Source organism: Callorhinus ursinus, unplaced genomic scaffold (genome assembly GCF_003265705.2).
Source record: "Callorhinus ursinus isolate GAN/ISIS: 27379988/994484 unplaced genomic scaffold, GSC_fseal_2.0 scaffold72, whole genome shotgun sequence".
In the NCBI taxonomy this organism is placed as follows: domain Eukaryota; kingdom Metazoa; phylum Chordata; class Mammalia; order Carnivora; family Otariidae; genus Callorhinus; species Callorhinus ursinus.
Window position 1 is genome coordinate 3428427 of NW_027397134.1, and position 17633 is coordinate 3446059.

Genomic DNA, 17633 nt, shown 5'->3' on the forward strand with positions numbered 1-17633 from the left:
TGGGATGGGGGCAGAATGGTTTTGAATGTTCTAAGTAAAATGACTCCCCATAGGTATCCCTGCAGGAAGATATTGTAGAAAACTCTAGAATTCTTACTACATGCTTAGATAACGTTAATTAATTTTCTTAATTTACTTTTGCAAGGCTGTTTTCATCCTCCTCGTGCGAACTTGTGGATGTTATATGACATATATGTCATCTATCTATCTATCTATCTATCTATCTATCATGTACAGATGTCTTCCCTACTTGCTGCAGGGTGAATAGGGAATCTCCTATCTCCTAATATTACCAACCCCCTCCTCTCATGTGCTACCAACATCCCCTGCCCTCTGATAACTCTAACCTAATGATAGCTGATTGGAGGAGAGGGAGGAAAAGAAGAATGAGCGGGGGAGGATGGTTGGGGGGACTCTCCCTCCCCCAGCTCTTTATCTTCATTCCCCTCTTCTCCCCATCCCAGGAAGGCCTATCCTCTCCCCTACTTATTCTCCTGTATTCAGTAAAGACCCAGGTTGTGGGTGCCATCACCTAGGGGTGGGACCTTCCGATGCCTAGCTCTCAAGCTTTGGCAGGCTGCGTTAGGACAGGAGGAGCCTGGTACCCCACACTAGAACGCTGCTTGCCCGTTTGCAGATGGTGCCCTGCATGACTAATTCTGTGGTGCTTGGTGTTACGCAGTGAAATGTCAGGAAGGGAATTGATCAGGTCTAGTAAGCCAGACGGGGGCCCCGACGGGCAGAGCAGGATGGGACTCACGGCACCATCTGCGGTCCTAGCATTTCTTTTTTTTTTTTTTTAAGATTTTATTTATTTATTTGAGAGACAGAGAGAGAGCATGAGAGGGGAGAGGGTCAGAGGGAGAAGCAGACTCCCCACTGAGCAGGGAGCTCAATGTGGGACTCGATCCCAGGACTCCGGGATCATGACCTGAGCTGAAGGCAGACGCTTAACTAACTGAGCCACCCAGGCACCCCTAGCATTTCTTGACAGAAGGAGAGCTGAGCTACTGGAGGCTGGGAGCTTCACAGGCTTATCAGCTCAAGCAGTCTTATGTTGTGGGGGGCTTGCCTTCAAGGCTCAAAACAGAAAAAGCAACCCCTCCACCCCCACCCCTTTGAATGGAAACTTAACTGTTTTAGAAGGGGAGGCTGACCACACATTTAGTCTTTGCTTGCTGACTTGGGGTCAGCTGTGTGATTCTCCATTAGATTGGATCCTCCTTCAGGGCGGGGCTGGTGTCTCAGTCTTGGCACATTTCCCTCACTCCAGCCTGAAGGGGTCTCGTGTGAGTTAGGAAGAGCTTTACTTCTTCAAGATACGTGACTTCTACTTGCTGTAAATTGGCCCTCAGGTGGATCCAGGGTGACCACAGATGTGAAGGGCACCCCCTGGAGTTGTTCAGTGCACGAGGCCGTCTTTCCAGGAGCTGATGTGGCACCTTTGTAGAAGTTGTTCCCTCTTCTTCGCTGCTCCCTCGGTAATTCTTCGATGCTGCTTCTGATTTCTGTCATTCGTTCCTAGAAAACCGGGGAACCATGTTTGTTAGAATTGTGTGTAACATTATGCAACAAGATGCCAAGGGGACATAAGGAGTTTAGTATGCAGATTCTTGACCTCTGCTCTGGCTGCTTTTCTGCTTTGCATTAGCTCTTAAGAGATGAGCTGACTCGAGTGGGGTCCTCAAACCTTGGGTACATCAGTAATTGCATGGGTAGGCTTTTTGTGGAGCAGAAATGACACCACCATTTTATGGGAGAAGGTAACACATGTATTCCTAAGAACCAACTTACAAGTTAATTTTTGCGCTCTAACCTGCTTTGGGTATAAGTTCTCCTTAGTTCTGTGTTACAGGGACATCCTTGAGCCAGCTGCATTTGGGAGGAGTGGGGAGGACACTTCCGTGTCATCGACCATTGACAGGGGTGTTAGGAGAAGCAGTTTTTAGCTTTGTTATGTAAATATGCAGGGTTCGCCAGGTTCCTTAAAGCAAGTTACAAATTTTGCAGAAGGAGTGGCCCTGGATTTCCTTTGCTGGTAGGAAAGACTGCTTTGGGTTTGAACCTGGTTATCTGCTGTGGAAACATAACTTTGCCTCTCTGGGTCTCAGTTTCTGCATCTGTAAATTGGAGAGAAATTTTTCCTAGAGTTGTGAGGATTAAGTGAGCTACTCACAGCATACTTTGGTGTTTTAGTGAGGATGAGGATGATGATGAAGAAAATGATATACATTGTTTCATGACATTCCTTACCTGTGGTTGAACATTTTTATTCTAAAATGGTAGCTTATCAAGGTTAAAGAATCCAGAGGTGCTCTTCATTGAGAAGTCATAGCACGGGTATCTTTTCTTAACATGCTTAGTGTATTACCACTTAGACGGTATCCCTTCTCCCCAGGTGGGGGCTCTTAAGCATTGTGCAAGAGGCTCAGGAGGCTCGTTCCTCCCTGGTCCCCACTTCCCTCTTTGACTTCTGTTTCTTGGGAGGTGCACTTTGCTGCAGCTTCATCTGCTCACCCCTGCGCCCTGCAGCTAGATCATTGTCCTGACCCTGAGCTCTGTCGGTTTTGGGCATGTGGGCACACATGCGTGCATGGGAGCTGCAAGTCCCCTATATAGGAAGCTGGATTTCTAGGTTGGCCTGCCTGTTGTTCCTGAGGCCACATGGCCTGCATACAGGCACAACTGCTCTAAAGGAAAGCAGGGTGGTTGAGTGCTCCTCTGGATCCGGCCAGGGCACGTGGAATGTTGTGATATGCTCAGGCTGTGCTGTGGGGGCCTAATTATGTGGGGCCTGTGGCAAGCACAAGTGACTTCAGCACTTGGTTTGATCCAGTGTGCAATTATGCCAAAGCAAATACTTTATTAATCTTAACCCTCAAATTAGACACATTGACTTTTTCTAAAAATGGGAATGATAGGAGTGCATTGTGGGGGTTTTGTGTGTGTGTGTGTGTGTGTGTGTGTGTTTTAAACTTTCCCCCACCACCCTCTGCCAAGACTGGGCTGTGCATTCCTCTCCTTGAATGGAGAAGGTAGTTTCCATCTCTGTCTGCCCCCTTCTCTCACATTCCTGAGACTGGGTGATGGAAAGATGCCCCTTCTCCTTTTGTGCAGGTGAGCTTTTCTCCTGGCTGTCTCCGAGGTTCCAATTCTTTTGACGTCAAGACCCAAGAATCTTGCTCCTGAAAGGATCTGCTGTCCTGATGGAACTTTCCTAACTGGGGACTCTTCCTGGTTTCCTGAGGATTCTGATCCAGAATGCGTGCAGGGAAATCATTGGGTGACTTCCTGGAGTGACCTTGAGAGTGTCTCAGGAGGCTCAGCCGTAATGTCTTGTGTGGCATGCGAGCAAATGAGCACAGTTGGTAGATGAAGGACTTCCCACTCAGCACCCTCAGAGTGTCTCGGGTAAAGGGTACTCTCATAGGGTAGGATGATTCTGGTATTAGAAAGTGAGCCTGCTCTTACCTAGTCCAAGTAGAAAAAAAAAAAGCCTTTAAATAAACAAGCAACCTAACCTCATCTCAGAAAAACAATTCCGGGTTAGCCTCTTCTTTTCTCTCCACTTGGCCTCTGCCAGCGATCTGAGGGGACCTGGTGGGATTTATCAGCTTTGAAGTCCTAAGGTGCTATTTTAATACTTTTCTTTTACATTGCAGGTTTTGAGGCTGATTTAACTAGATTCTGGAGGGAGCTTACTTTACACCGTTCTTAAGAGCCCGGACAATCTTGAAAGAGTTAAACCCTAATTAGCTCATTCCTCAGGTATTTAATGCCCTTATTAAAACTCAACTGCTCGCTCACTTTTTTCTTTAGTGAATCAGATTTCTTGAGGAGCTGAGCCCTCACTCCTCAGATCACAGGCTCACATGTTGAAGCTGGCAGTGCTAGAGGCTAGTTCCTATCTGTGTGACAGCATTTTTAATTTAACAGGACCGCCTTTGATGTTCCCAAATATTTATAGGCAGCTTTAGATCATTTCAGTGTGTGCTTTCTTTTTCTTTTCTTTTCTTCTCTCTCTCTCTCTCTCTCTCTCTTTTTTTTTTTAAACTGGAGCAAAAGTTCTTCCTCATGCAACAGCCTTCCTTTTATCCTGTTGGTTTATTTTTGTTTCCTTTGCAGCTTTGGCGAAGGCTCTTGGGCTGCATTCACACGAGGTTGACCCTTCCTTCAGCTTCTTTGGTAAAGGCCACCTCTCCGTATCCTCCTGCCTGCTTGAGATTGCTTGAGGCACTTCTGTTCGTCCCTTGACTTTCTAGAGGCTGAGTTTTTTTCGGATTTGGCTCAGGAATCTGCTCTCTGGCTGACCTGAAAGCTTTCAGATCAGTGTGGAGACCTGGGCAATGTGTGTGGAGGTGTCTCTTAATGGATGACCCGGCTGCGATGTCCTGCCCTGCCCGTGCGTGTTGACCGGGCCTCAGCAAGTTATGATTTATAATGTAACTTCAGCAGATACTGCCATAGCTGGGGCAGGGAATACAGAGACAGAACTCTCCCCTGATCTTTGCAGGCTTGCTCCATTTGGCTCTGCTAGACTTGTTGGCTGAAAGTAATAGAGAACCATAGACTTCAGTCTCAGGGATGGGAAAAACAGAGTTGCAATGCAGATTTGTTAAACCATTGAGAAAAAGGAAAAGAAAACTTTGTACCAATCAAAACAAATTACAGAACAGAGGACGGTGGATTCTCCAGCCTGTGCTCTGGGTAAACATTCTGCTTGTGAAACAATCCAAGTTATTGAACTCTCGGCTGCTGTTACTTACCTGGGCCTGTCAGACAGAAGCCTGGAACTTTCCATGGCCGCCGCCGTCGTTGCTAGCTCTGCCTCCTACTGCATGGAAGCCTTTTAGGGCTGAAGGTCACGTAGGTGGTTGGTGAAACATTCGAACGAATGAATGCCATGTTAGACACTGCCCTTGGGGCTTTGCGCCGTGTGTTTCACTCGGTCCTCGGGAGGGTTCTGAGGAATATGAGGTTTCACCCTGCTTCTCTGAAATGAGAACACCAAGGTGCAGAGAGGTTTTAGCACAGCTAGTGAACGGAGAGCTGGCCCGGAGCTCAGGAGTGTGTTTATAACCTCCCTAGAAGGTAGTGTAAGGCTGGCAAATCTGATGAACCCCTTACAGCTTAGAAAGCCTCTTGAGGCTAAAATCTACAGTGTGTCTCGTTCTGAGAGTTCAGAGCTGACCAGGTTCTTGCCACGCGAGGGACACAGAGGTGGAGAGCACGGCCCCGGAGCCAGACAGGCCTACTGCCTTTGATCTTGGCCAGGTTACCCAACCTCCCTGAACCTCTATAGCTTGTACCTTTACCTCCTAAGGGGTGTGAGGATTAAGTGAGGTAATATATGTGAGTTACACAGCAAATGTTTCATACGTGCTGGCGCCGGAGGCTGTCGCTGCTATAGAATCGCCACCCTCAAGGACCTCACAGTCCTGCATGAAGGATAGTCCGGGGAACCAGCTATGAGATGGTCAGGTAAACCAGGTAAACTTGGCAGCTACAGCGGGGAGCTGTGCTGCTGCTTAGCAGGGGCCCAGGGCAGAGCCTCCGGCTTGGGTTTTTACATTCTTTCATTCAGCGGACCCGGACTGAGGGCTTCCTCTGTGCTCGGCAGTCAGTCTTTGGGTCACACCCGATTGCTTCCCTAACCCCCCCTCCCCAAAGTTCCCTTTCCCTTGGGGGAATTTGAGCTAAAATGTTAATTGCCACCTGGAGAAAGATTTTCTGAAGTCATTTTCACATAAAACCCCCAGATGCCAAATGGCACAGCCACACTCGATTTGACAGTTTATCTTGCATGGCTTTGTGCTAGCCTTCAACTATTATTTTAATCTTATCTAATTTCCCCCCAATTTCTCTGGTCTCTTGTACATGAGAACTTGATGGTCTTTGAGAATGTGCGAGCGACTTGCTGTGGGAGCAGGTGGTGATCTTTTGTTCCCCACAGTGCCCAGATGGTGTCCGTGCCTTCTCGTGCTCTGGTTCCGTGGGGATTTGTTGATAAGATTTTGCTTTGATTTGGTTTTCCAACCCAGTGCCACGTTCAGATTTGGTTACGGACGCTGTAGGTTTTTTCTCTGCAGAGTTTCATTGCTCCATCATGGGCTGTCTTGAAACATAAGCCCCATTCTCCATCTCCCCCTTCCCCCCTCCTCCTTTGCAAGCTGTGGGGATGATTGTGCGGAAGAACTTTTTAACTGTCCCTAGCACACGGTCCAGAGCGGACCTTAGCACACTTGCACTTGTTGAATTGGTTGATAAGATATTTTACAAAATGTTATTTTAACAAAAATTACATATGAACAAAAGATACAATGAAAGCCTGTTGGCTATTGTGCTTATATACTTAGGAACCCAGGTAAGCCTTTTTCTAAGGTAATCTCAGGTCATTTTTGTGTTTCTTGTTGAGTTAGTGAGTTTTTGGTGGGAAGTGGGTATTTTTTAAATACACTGTTGATTGGAAGCTAAGATGTTACCTTAACTACTTTTGGACTGTGAAAATAAGGTGAATTTTTTATTTGGCTCTGTTTGAGAGTACTACTAGAGTGGGTCATTTATTTTTTTTTTTAAAGATTTTATTTATTTGACAGAGAGAGACACAGCGAGAGAGGGAACACAAGCAGGGGGAGTGGGAGAGGGAGAAGCAGGCTTCCCGCGGAGCAGGGAGCCCGATCCCATCCTGGGATCGTGCCCTGAGCCAAAGGCAGCCGCTTAACGACTGAGCCACCACCCAGGCGCCCCTAGAATGGGTCATTTATATTCAGCTTTGGTACCCATGCTTTTTTTAAGTAGCATGTTTAACTTCACATTAAAGTAGCTTATATTCAGCTAAAACAACAACTGATTGAAAGCATAGTTCAGAAGAAGGGTGAGAGAGAGCGAGCGAGCGAGCAGCATGCCATTGCAGTTGCCTGCAGGTCAGCTCCATAGAGTTAACTGGGAATTAATCGAAGGCCAGATTTCTTTCCCAAGGACCCCAGACAAGCTTCTAATGTTCACTTGCCTTCCTTGGGGCATCTTGGTGGCATCCCTTTGTCCCCGGTGCACGCTGGCCATGCTGTGGATGAGGCAGTAGTACCTGGGAGCACATGTTGAAGTAGTGTTGGGTAGTGTGCAAGTCTGCTTTGGAGAGGGTGAGTGGTCTCTCACTAGCTAGTGAAATTTGGGCAGAAAGAAGTCCGAGACAGTTGAATTAGTACACCTGGGGCCTGTACAGGATGATGTTTGCATTTTCCAGCAATGCTTACAGAGCATCAGTTTGCCCCATGTTCTGTGGGATGTGTCTGCCCCGCCCCTGATCAGAAGTAGGAATGGGAGAAAATCCATTCTGCCTTCGCACTCCTTCTCCAGGCTTAGCTGGATTGCTAGATGCGTGGTCAGTCGGATGCAATTTGTTTTGCTCGAGAAAGGGAAAGCCTGCATTGATAATACGGTGATAGGACCCGTGATTGCAGTTTGGGTTTTTAAAATTGGTGATTAGATCTGTCTGGGCAGGGAGCAGAGATGAAGTTAATGGTCTAGTGGAGATCACTGGTTCCCAGGCGAGGGCCGAGTGGCTCCGTTGGGCTTTTTAGGCACACTTGTCTGAAGAATGCTTTTTGGTTTTGAATCCCTTTCCAAAGCTCTGAAGCTCTCCTTGATCTTAACTCTTTGGGGAAACTTGCCTTCTGGGAATGGACAGCGACCAGGAGCCAACTGCCTTTAAGTATCTGTCTGTCCTGGGGGCTTCCTGTTGGGTTTGCTAACTAACCTAACCCTAACCGGCTCTGCCTTCAGACCAGGATGGTTTTCGCTGTACTAATTTTCTCAGAAAACAAACTAAAATATGCTCTTGTTGGTATAGAATGATTATGCAAATCAGGTCTATGTGCTTAGTTAGGTTCCTAGAAATGTAGTTTAGTAAAAAGGAGAAGTCACCTTCTTTTTGCCCCATGTGCTTTCCTCACTTACGCAGTGAATTTGGTGAAATCTGGTTTGTATCTGGGAGCCTCAGTTTCTCCATTAGACTTTGGATCAGAAAGGTACTGAGGGAACAAAATGAAATAACTTTGTGCTTTCTCCTCCTTTGTGGATTTGAGCCATCCCAGTCTCTTCTTTGTGGTCCGTCATGTTCCTGTATTCTTGGTATCAAGGCGAGGAAGTCTGCGATAGGCTTTGGTTATTTAAAGGTGTGTCTGGCCAAGCTTAATGCCCTCTTTCCGTTTTGATGGATGTGGGGCATGACAATTTCTGGATAGTGTCCACAGAATCACTGCCGGCTTCTTCCTATAGGGGTGGGCGCATGGGCAGGTGGGAGAGATGGAATGTGTCCCTGATGGAATGTGTCCCTGAGATGGTGGCATTATAAGGCGCATGGGCTGAGTACCACGTGCAGGGGGCTGAGGGAAAGCCTCTAAAAATGTTGAGCAGCAGCGTCCTGGGGCTAGGCCTCCATCTGGATTTGAAAAGGGCTGGGCTTGGATTCACCCCTGCCTGCAGTTGCTGGGAGGGGGAAAGCATTCCTTGCTGAGACCCAGGCTGCGGTGGCATCCGATGGGGCTTTCTCTAGTAGATCTGGAGGTGGCCTGGTGTGGAATGCGCTTGTGGCAGTGTGAAGAGTGAGGCCATGGCTGGGAGACAGGAGACCTGAACGGCTCCCTGATCTGCCACTTAAGTGGGACCGTCAGGAGCCAGCCTCTCTGAGTCTCAGCCCCACATCTGTAAACTGGGTGTGGGGGCTGGGTGAGATTCCTGGAGGCAGCGGGGAGGATCAGCATGCCTGGGGGCTTCCTGCAGGGCAGGAACAGGAAGGGGGGAATCACTCAAACTGCAGAATCGGGGAGGGAAACGAACCTCAGAGGCCAGTAGGGGATGGACTGGGGGCGGGGCCCTGCAAGCCAGCCAAAGGTGTTTGCCTTTCATTATGGAGACCAGGGGGTCTTCCAGCCACTCGTGGTAGATGATGTCCATGTGTACGACCAGATTTTTGATGACAGGACCTGCTTGGCCCCGTGTTCTCCAGCAGCATGGTTTGTAATCACAGCAGCCTGGGGGCTCCGTCCGGGCTGTGCTTTCCCATCCTCAGAGCAGCCTGGAATGTAAGGGAGTAAGTAACGTTCTGGTGACAACCTTGAATTCACTTTATTAAAGATAAATAAATTACATGCCAACTTTGGCCTTTCACTGTTATTAGTAACAAATTGCTCTCCACCCATACACTCAACCATTCATGACACCTTGGGGAACTTTGCTTGTTGTGGCCTTCCCCTCCCCCCACCGCTCCCCGGGGGATTTTATTATATACCAGGTGTGTGCAGAAACTTCTGGGGAGTGATTCCTCGGCTGCTTTTCAGGTTCTGCCCATAACCCTTCAGTTGGGGCTCTGTTGACAGTCCTGGGTTTCAGAAGAGAGATTTCGAGGTCTGTTAGGATTAGGCAATAGAGTGACTGGCTGATTTGGGCATTTTTCTGGTTATTGACAGGCCTTACTGTGGCTTCTCCCAGATGAATGAGGAATATATTTTTCTAAATCCAGCCATTGAACCAAATGAGCCACACTGGGATAAACTGTTTGTTTACAAATTATGTAAGAGAAAGGCCCGGCCATTAAATTCTTCTGGGCCAGAATCCTTACCCCTCTTCAAAGTTGTAATCAAACTAAACAAACACTTTCCACAGGAACTGACTCCCTCCGAGAAACAGGAGCAGATGCTCCTGGGAGGCCTTTAGCAACTTTGGAATGTTTAATGTAGAAATAATGTAACCAAGGTGAAGTTGTTCCAGAAACGTTGCTTACTCTAGCCAGGACCAAAGCACGCGTCAGCTTTTTTATTTAGGGCAAGAGGTGCAAAATGAACTGGGCCAGGCAGAATTTTCTTTAGAATGTTCAATTTTCTGTTTTCATCTTCCCTGCCTCTCCTAGTTTCAGCCCCTTGTGACCTTTATTCCTTTCTGCTTAAGTAACTTTTTTTTTTTTAAGGCTTGATCCTTATGTCTTAGCTGTGCTGGATTACATCTGGGGATCAAGGAGCCCTCCTCTTAACCAAAGCTCTCAATTACTGCTTCTCTGTCTCTAGGAAAGATGTCAGGTGCAGTGCAAACACTCCAGGGGAGGGAGGCTGAGGCTGCCTAGCCTTTGTTGTTGTTCCAGTAAGACAGTTCTTTTGGGGATTGACAAAGACTATCTAGGGTCAGAGACACAGTTTTCCAGCTCTTGCTGATTTGAACCTTTACGGGGTGGCTTGATTTATTTTGGCTTGGGCATGTTGTGAATTTTTAGGACCTCGGGCACACTTGTATTAGAATAGAGATAAATTTCTAAGACCAAGTGCAGATTTCTCTGGATTTTTACCTCAAGATGAGCTTTTCTCAAGGTGTCTTCTGAAGAACTCTAGCCCTACAGAATGCTTTAGAAAGGGTTCTGTGGTGAGCTGACTTTGAGAATGCTGTTTATTCCCTCTTGGAGATTTAGATGGCCCAGTAGTGAATTAACGGCTCTGAAAAAATCCTGCTGAAAACGAATCCAAATGAACTCTATTCAATCTGGCACTTCTCAAATATACTTGATCATAGGACTCCTTTTCTCAAATACCTTCGAGCTGGGGAAATTCCACTCCAGCCAGCTGATGTTAGGTTGGTTAGGGTCCGTGCTGGTCCAGTTGGTGTCCCGTTGGATGATGAGCATGGAAAGCTAAGAGTATGTTAATTTACGACTTCCCACAGGGCCCTGGGGTGTTGTCATCACCACCAGGGCCTAGATGCCTTTTACTTGTGACAGGACTGTTTTCTCCATTTTAGCTCAGCAGGTTTATAGTCTGCTCTCTACTTGGGTGAAGGGTAGGAAGTTGTATAATAGTATAAAAGAACCAAGAAACAGTCGCTTTTTTTATTTTATTTTATTTATTTATTTGACAGCAAAAGAGAGCACGAGGTTGGGGGCAGAGGGAGAAGGAGAAGCAGACACTCCGCTGAGCAGGGAGCCTGACGTGGGGCTTGATCCCAGGACCCTGAGATCATGACCTGAGCTGAAGGCAGATGCTTAACCACCTGAGCCACCCAGGCACCTGGTAACAGTGCTTTTTTTTTTTTTTTCTTTTTTTAGGAGTTTAGTTTCTACTGGGTTAGGGAGATTCATGGAGTTAAGCAGAAATACCTTGCAAGCCCAACACCAGCCCCAAGCAGCCTGTCCTCTGGGCATGTGTGGAGGGGCGGCGGGGGGGTGGGGGGGGTGGCGCCTCTGTTGCCATTTAGCAAGCTATGGGGACCTGATGAGCAGTGGGAAGATAATACAGAGGCATGCCCTGGCAGTCGGGAAGTCTTAAATGACTTTTCATTAGGCTTGCCCCTGTTTTTAACACATGTTCACAGGTAACAATCTCTTCAACTCCCCCCAGAGTTGGATGAAATGTGTGTTTAAGCCTCTGGAAGAACTCTCTGGCTGATCTGCCAGTATTAAAATCCTGGGTTTGGGGATGGCTGTCCTCCCCAGCTCTGACTCGGGGGCTGTGAGTTTGGCTGCCAGGTTTGGGGTGCCTCCTGCCTTGGAGGTGTTGGGCTGAGTTGAATGGATGTGCATTTTTCAGGTTTTTCTGCCTTGGTTAATGCACAAAAGATGGACTGTGCTCTTCAGGCTCTAGTTGCCTATAAGAAGAATGTGACATGAGCAGGGCTGAGATGGTGCCCCTGTGAGGTGCTAAGGGGAGACTCCGAGATGAGGAGTTTACATTTTTTTCCAACTATGTGTCATATTTCATGGAGTGTTGACTTAGGGCTTTTTCTTTCTTTCTTTCTTTCCTTCCTTCCTTTCTTTCTTCCTTTCTTTCTTTCTTTCTTTTTTTTTTTTTTTTTATACTTTTTAAATTGGGGTTGACCTACCTGATGGATATCGTCAGCAGCTAAGATCTCCCAAGCCTGGAGTATCCAGTGTTTTGGCTTAGTAGCTTTTGATGAGACCCTAGGCTCTGCTGCTGAATTAAGGGTGGGGCTCAACCTCTTCTCAGCCCAATGCACACCCCCCCTGAAGGAGCCATCCTCCTTTTTTTTTTTTTCTTAAAGATTTTATTTATTTATTTGAGAGAGAGAGAATGAGAGATGGCATGAGAGGGAGGAGGGTCAGAGGGAGAAGCAGACTCCCCGCTGAATAGGGACCCCGATGCGGGACTCAATCCCGGGACCCCAGGACCATGACCTGAGCCGAAGGCAGTCGCCCAACCGACTGAGCCACCCAGGCGCCCAGAGCCATCCTCTTCTTGCAGGGTGTGCTGTTGTCAGAAAATTCTTCCTTCGCTGAGCTAGACTTATGCTCCTTGCTTCCAGTTCTGCCTTCTAGAGCCTGTTAGTGTCCTAGGGCTGCCAGAACAAAGTACCACAGACTGGCTGGCTTAAACAGCAGAAACTTATGTTTTCACAGTTCTGGAGGCTCGAAGTCCAAGGTCAAGCTGTCAGCAGGGTTGGTTTCTTCTGAGGCCTCCCTCTTCGGCTTGTAGATGGCCGCCTTCTCCCTGTGTCTTCCTGTGGGCTTTCCTTTGTAGCTGTTTGTATTCAAATTGTCTCTTCTTATAAGGACACATGTCAGATTAGGGCCCATCCTGAGGACCTTGTTTAACTTAATGACCTCTATTTTTTTTTCCCTTTCTTTTTAAATTACCATATAATGTATTACTAGTTTCAGAGGTAGAGATCTCATTTATCAGTCTTATGTAACACCCAGTGCTCATTCCATCATGTGCCCTCCTTAATGCCTACCCCTAGTTACCCCATCTCCCTACCCTCTCCTCTCCAGCAGCCCTCAGTTTGTGTCCTGTGATTGAGTCTCTTATGGTTTGTCTCCTTCTCTGATTTCGTCTTGTTTTACTTTTTCCTCTTTTCCCCTACGATCCTCTGTTTTGTTTCTTAAATTCCACATATGAGTGAGATCATATGGTAATAGTCTTTCCTGACTTATTTCGATTTGCATAATACCCTTTAGTTCCATCCATGTCTTTGCAAATGGCAAGATTTCATTTTTTTGATTATTCCATTGTATCTTAATCACCTCTTTAAAGACCCTATCTCCAAATAGCCATACTCTTGAGGTCCTGGAGGCTAGAACTTCAACATATGAATTTTGGGGTGACGCATCTCAGTCCATAACATAGAGCCACCTCAGACATGGTGGCCCTTCACATCTTTGAAGCTGGTTATCCTCTGTCACCCCCTATCTACCAGCAAAACCAATAAAATATGTTTTCTCCTTGCTGAGTACCCTTAGTTCTTTCTGTTCATCATATGAGGTGGTTTTGGGGTCCCTTGTCATCTTGGAGTCTTCTGGACTTGCTTCAGTTCAGGAGAGACAAAGTAGAGTATCTGGGCTGCTTCCAGTATTCCCAGATAGAATTCATTCTGGTATCTCCCCCAGCAAATGGTTTTGATGATTTTCTGAAAAATTTTAAGAGGCTAAATAATAGGCCTGTAAAGTTTTAGTTGCAACTTTAATAAATTCGTCTTTAATTGTGACCGTTGACATGTGCACGTGTGTACAAACGTGAATACCCACGTGCAAACCCCCCTCCCCCCCCCATGAAAGCAGTGCTAACCATAAGTCTTTTCTGACTCAGGCATTTCGGTTTAGAGTTAAGTGCCCAGGGTCCAAATTTATTTACCACTCTTTGCCCTTCCTCATACTTCCCCAGTTTTAGGAAAGCCAGTGGGGATAGTTATTTCAAAAGAACAAATGAATGTAGAGATGTATTTATTCTTTTGAAGTGTAATTACTGTCTGGAGAGCCTAGAAGTAACTCAGTCACTTGAATATAATTCCTTTTAGGTACACACTCTTAAGTCACGCTGTAGTGTAATTAGATTAAAAATTATAAGGCACCCCCTTCACTTTTGGAGATTGTTTTCCTTTTTATTGTCCATCCCCTGTGCTAGAAATTGCCAAAAAGGCTTATCTGTTCTGTATTTTCAGCACTTAGGAGAGCAAAGTTTAAAAAAAAAAAGTTTGTCACATGAGTAAACAAATCCCTCAGGTCATCTCCTGCTTAATCAGGAGGGTCCTCTTGTGTCTCAGAGGCCTAAATGTGGCAGAAATGGCAACTTGGGGTTTGGGGGTGACTCTGGCCGTTTTCCCTTTTGCTGCTGAGTTATGGAGCTTCCCATGAAGAGACAGACCCCTCAGCGCTGTTCACTTTTCTGCCAAACTGTGGTGTGTAAATCCCGACTGATAGTTTGGACAGACTTTTTCCTCTCCAGAGAGCGGGTGACACTCTCGGGAGTCCCTTTGAAGATGCTTTGACCACACCACCCAGGATTTCCAGATTGTAGCCCCGAGATGGCCAGAGCCCTGGCCCCACACAGCTGTTAGGCCCCCTCTGCTCTGGAGGCCCAACAATGTTAAAAACACCAACTATTTATAGCATACTTTTCAGTGTCCGTAAATTACAGGATGCTCTTGCCAGTGGGATGGGGCAGACACCCACCTGCCTGCTGCACTCTCATTGCCCAGAAGCTTGCAGCCAGGTGGTAGGAGCTGAGCCCCACCTGAGTGTTTCCAGGGCTTCACCCGGCGGAGGCATGGGCGGAGGCCTGCTGGCATGCCGCAAGATTTCCAGTAGAGTCAGTGGAGGACTCCAGCAGAGTCCTTTGAGGTGGCGTGGCTCAGGATTTAAGAAAAAAAAAATACCCAAAGATACCAAGGTATGTGTGGTCTTGAAGATGCTGCTGTAACTGCCAGCTCCCCAGATGGCTGTGTTTTCAGTGGTCTGTGCAAGGACATTGGTTGAGTTCGGTCACTGGTGAGCAGGGGAGTGTCCTGTGCAATGTCCGTTTACTCTTACCTGGAAGGATCCCTCGTATTTCAACAAGGTAACCGAAGAATGTTGAATCTGAATTTGGGATACAATTAATCTCCGTAGAGTGAAGAATTTTAGAAGTATGGAGAAGCTCATAAAAAGCCCTGGTAGAGTCTGGGGTCCTCATTCTTCCCTTCACCGCCCCTTGGGGAAGACTTCCTTATCTGTCACGCAGAGTGCATGGGAAGGGAAGCCCCCTCCTCAGGGTGCTGTTTAGAAAGGGCTCAGTGGCTAGAATGCCCCCCATCCCCACCCCGACCCCTGCCCCCAGGCTGCTAAGCCTGAAGGAGATGGACTTTTGGGGGGCAGGTTTTGTTGTGCTAGCCTTTGGGCCCTTCAGTTCCTTGCTTGGTTCAGGGAGGGACAGCGAGAAAGAGGCCTGTTCTGTTAGCTGGAGTTTCCATTGAAGTGCTAACTGCTGGATCCTTTGAACCTCCAGCCTGGGAGGGTATTTATAACTAGCTGTTTGCGTGCTTAGAGGAACTGAGGCCCTGCCTTTCTGTAGTGGTTTAAGAGCTGTGCCCTTGGTGTGGGCTGAAAGGGCAGGCCTGGCTGAGTGTGGGGACTCATGCTCAGCTCCCCACGACCTTGTTCTCCTCCCCCCTCCCCTGTGAGGCCAGCGGCCCTTTCAGGGTTAATGTCTCTGCTTTGGAAGCAGCCGGCCAGTTTACACTCCTCCCTGGGCTGTACAAAAATACTTCCTTTGAAGTGTTGGGAGAAGCGGTGAAGGGTAAAACCTGGTGAAGAAGGAAACCTGGAGTGGGGCTTGAATGCACTTCTCTTCCAGGGAGCTTGCCGTGGGCCTGACCCCCCCCCACCCCGCCCCACACTGGCCCTCTCTATAACCCACTGGGCTGATTGGTTCTCCTCACAGATCGCACAGCTTCCAGCCTGGGTCGCTGCTGGCTTTCTCTGTGGATGTGTGTGTTTGTGTTTCAAGTCTCCACGAAAGGAGTATTTCTCAACAAGAGAGAGAGTTCGAATGCTGTGGCCCAGCTTGGCAGCAGGAATCCCTCTGACCACACTGCTCCCTGGGGCTGCTCTGGTGGGGGTGGTCTGTTCCCGCCCCCCCCCCCCATGTGTGAAGCTGCAGTGTTTCCACTTGGTCCTAAGGCAGCCAGCCCTGCTCCTTGCCCCCTGCTGGCCTAGGAAAGCTGCTGTTGATCCCACCTCTGATTCCAGATCAGAGCATAGCAAGCCCCCCAGAGGACCACTGGGCTTTCCAGCGGGAAGTTCTGAGTTCTGACGCTTGGGACTTCCCAAAACCCAGCATGATGCTCTGACTTCTCTTAACCTCCATTCCCTGGGAAAGTGGGGCGGGCTGTTCGTGCCACAAATTTGTCGTAAGGATCAGTGGAAATAAAGGGTTGGGGGCACCTTGAGAAAGTGCAAGACACTTCTCTAATGTAGGTCTTGCTGTTGAGCAGAAATGGCATTTGGGATAAAGGGGCCAAAGAGAAGAATGCCAGAGCAGAAATGAGACGGAACAAAGCTTGAATGTCTTCTTAATCCTTGAGTATTTGCAGCCGAGGAGGGGTCGGGGTGAGATGGGAGGAGAGGCAGCTGTTATATTCTGCAGAAGAATGCCAACCTGTTCTCCCCACACAGGGGGCCACACGAGTTCTTTCTGAACTGAGGTTTGCAGTCCCTCTTCGCTTGGGAAATTCCCTTATCATATGGATTTCTTACATCCTGTTCCACTGCTCCCTAGCTCTCTTTGACCAGGGGTGAGGGCCACAGATTTAAAAGATCCCATAGTTAACATTTATTGCTGACTTGTGCCCGGCATTACATGAAGCACGCAACATGAATGATCTCCTTTATTCCTCATAACAGCCCTGTGCTATGACGTGCCACAGCCCCCTTTTTATAGATGAGGGAATGGAGGCTTGAAGACCGAAATGACTTACCCAGGGTCTCACTGCTGGCTGATATAGGTATGGACACACAGACCCTGTCAGGCTGATTGTAGACCTCTTACCCTTAAGAGCTGTACGTTACAGTACGTGATGGAAGATGATATTTACTTCTGTGCCTCAAACCTGGTGAAAAACTGTTTTTAGGGAAGGAAGCAGAACACGGAACACTGTTCGTTGTGACATTATGTTCATGAGTTGACTCTTGGCTGATTGGTTATATTTGAATAAACATAAATGCTTTTTGCCTTGTGGTTTCTGACCAGGAACTTTTATTGAGCTCTCTGTGTTGCCTTTATAATATAAATGCTTTCTTTTCCCTTTCATCTGGAAGGAGGGAAGATGGTTGAAGAGCTCTGTGATGGTGGCTTTCTTATAGTTGAAGATCTGTATGTTGTTGATCAATGGGTAGCCGGCACCTCTAGGAATCCTTAGTTGTAGGCTGTAGTCTTTCCCCAGCCTGGATCCAGACTTGGCACTTACTTCAAGGGACTTAACATCCCATCCTTGACCTTCCTCAGCCAGTGAGGGGAGGGAGGGAGCGAGCAAGTTGGGAGAGCCTGAGTGGTTTGCCCCCAGTTGCACATGGGCCAGACCCCGGGCCAGACTGGCAGTCCACTGGCCACATGCCTCCCCTTTTCACCTGAATTTCAAACAGGAGGGTAGATGAAAGGGATAGAAATGACAAGTCAGGGGAGTAGGAGGTTTCTCATTTGCAAACAGTTTTCTTTTGATCTTCACCCCTTTGTTAAAACACACACACACACACACACACACACACACACACACACCCAAAAACCACAACTGGTAGCCTGAGCACATGGTTTGCTCTAGTTCATCAAGGGGCACTCATTTCTCCTTTAGCAGGAAGCCCCCCACCCCCCCAGCGATCTGTTTCACTT

General features: G+C 47.7%; 1 protein-coding gene across 4 annotated transcripts in view; it reads left to right on the forward strand.

The window, feature by feature from the left end:
- ZNRF3 (zinc and ring finger 3) overlaps positions 1-17633 on the forward strand; it is a 149408-nt gene that overhangs the window by 14323 nt on the left and 117452 nt on the right. The window contains exon 1 of one of the 4 annotated variants that reach the window (XM_073886741.1): positions 3596-3768. The exons of 2 other annotated variants lie outside the window; for them this stretch is intronic. The gene's annotated coding sequence lies outside the window, so the exon portion shown is untranslated. Of the gene's footprint in view, positions 1-3595; positions 3769-10829; positions 11052-17633 lie in introns of those variants that run through there. One more of the 4 variants, XM_073886739.1, reaches the window with a different exon arrangement.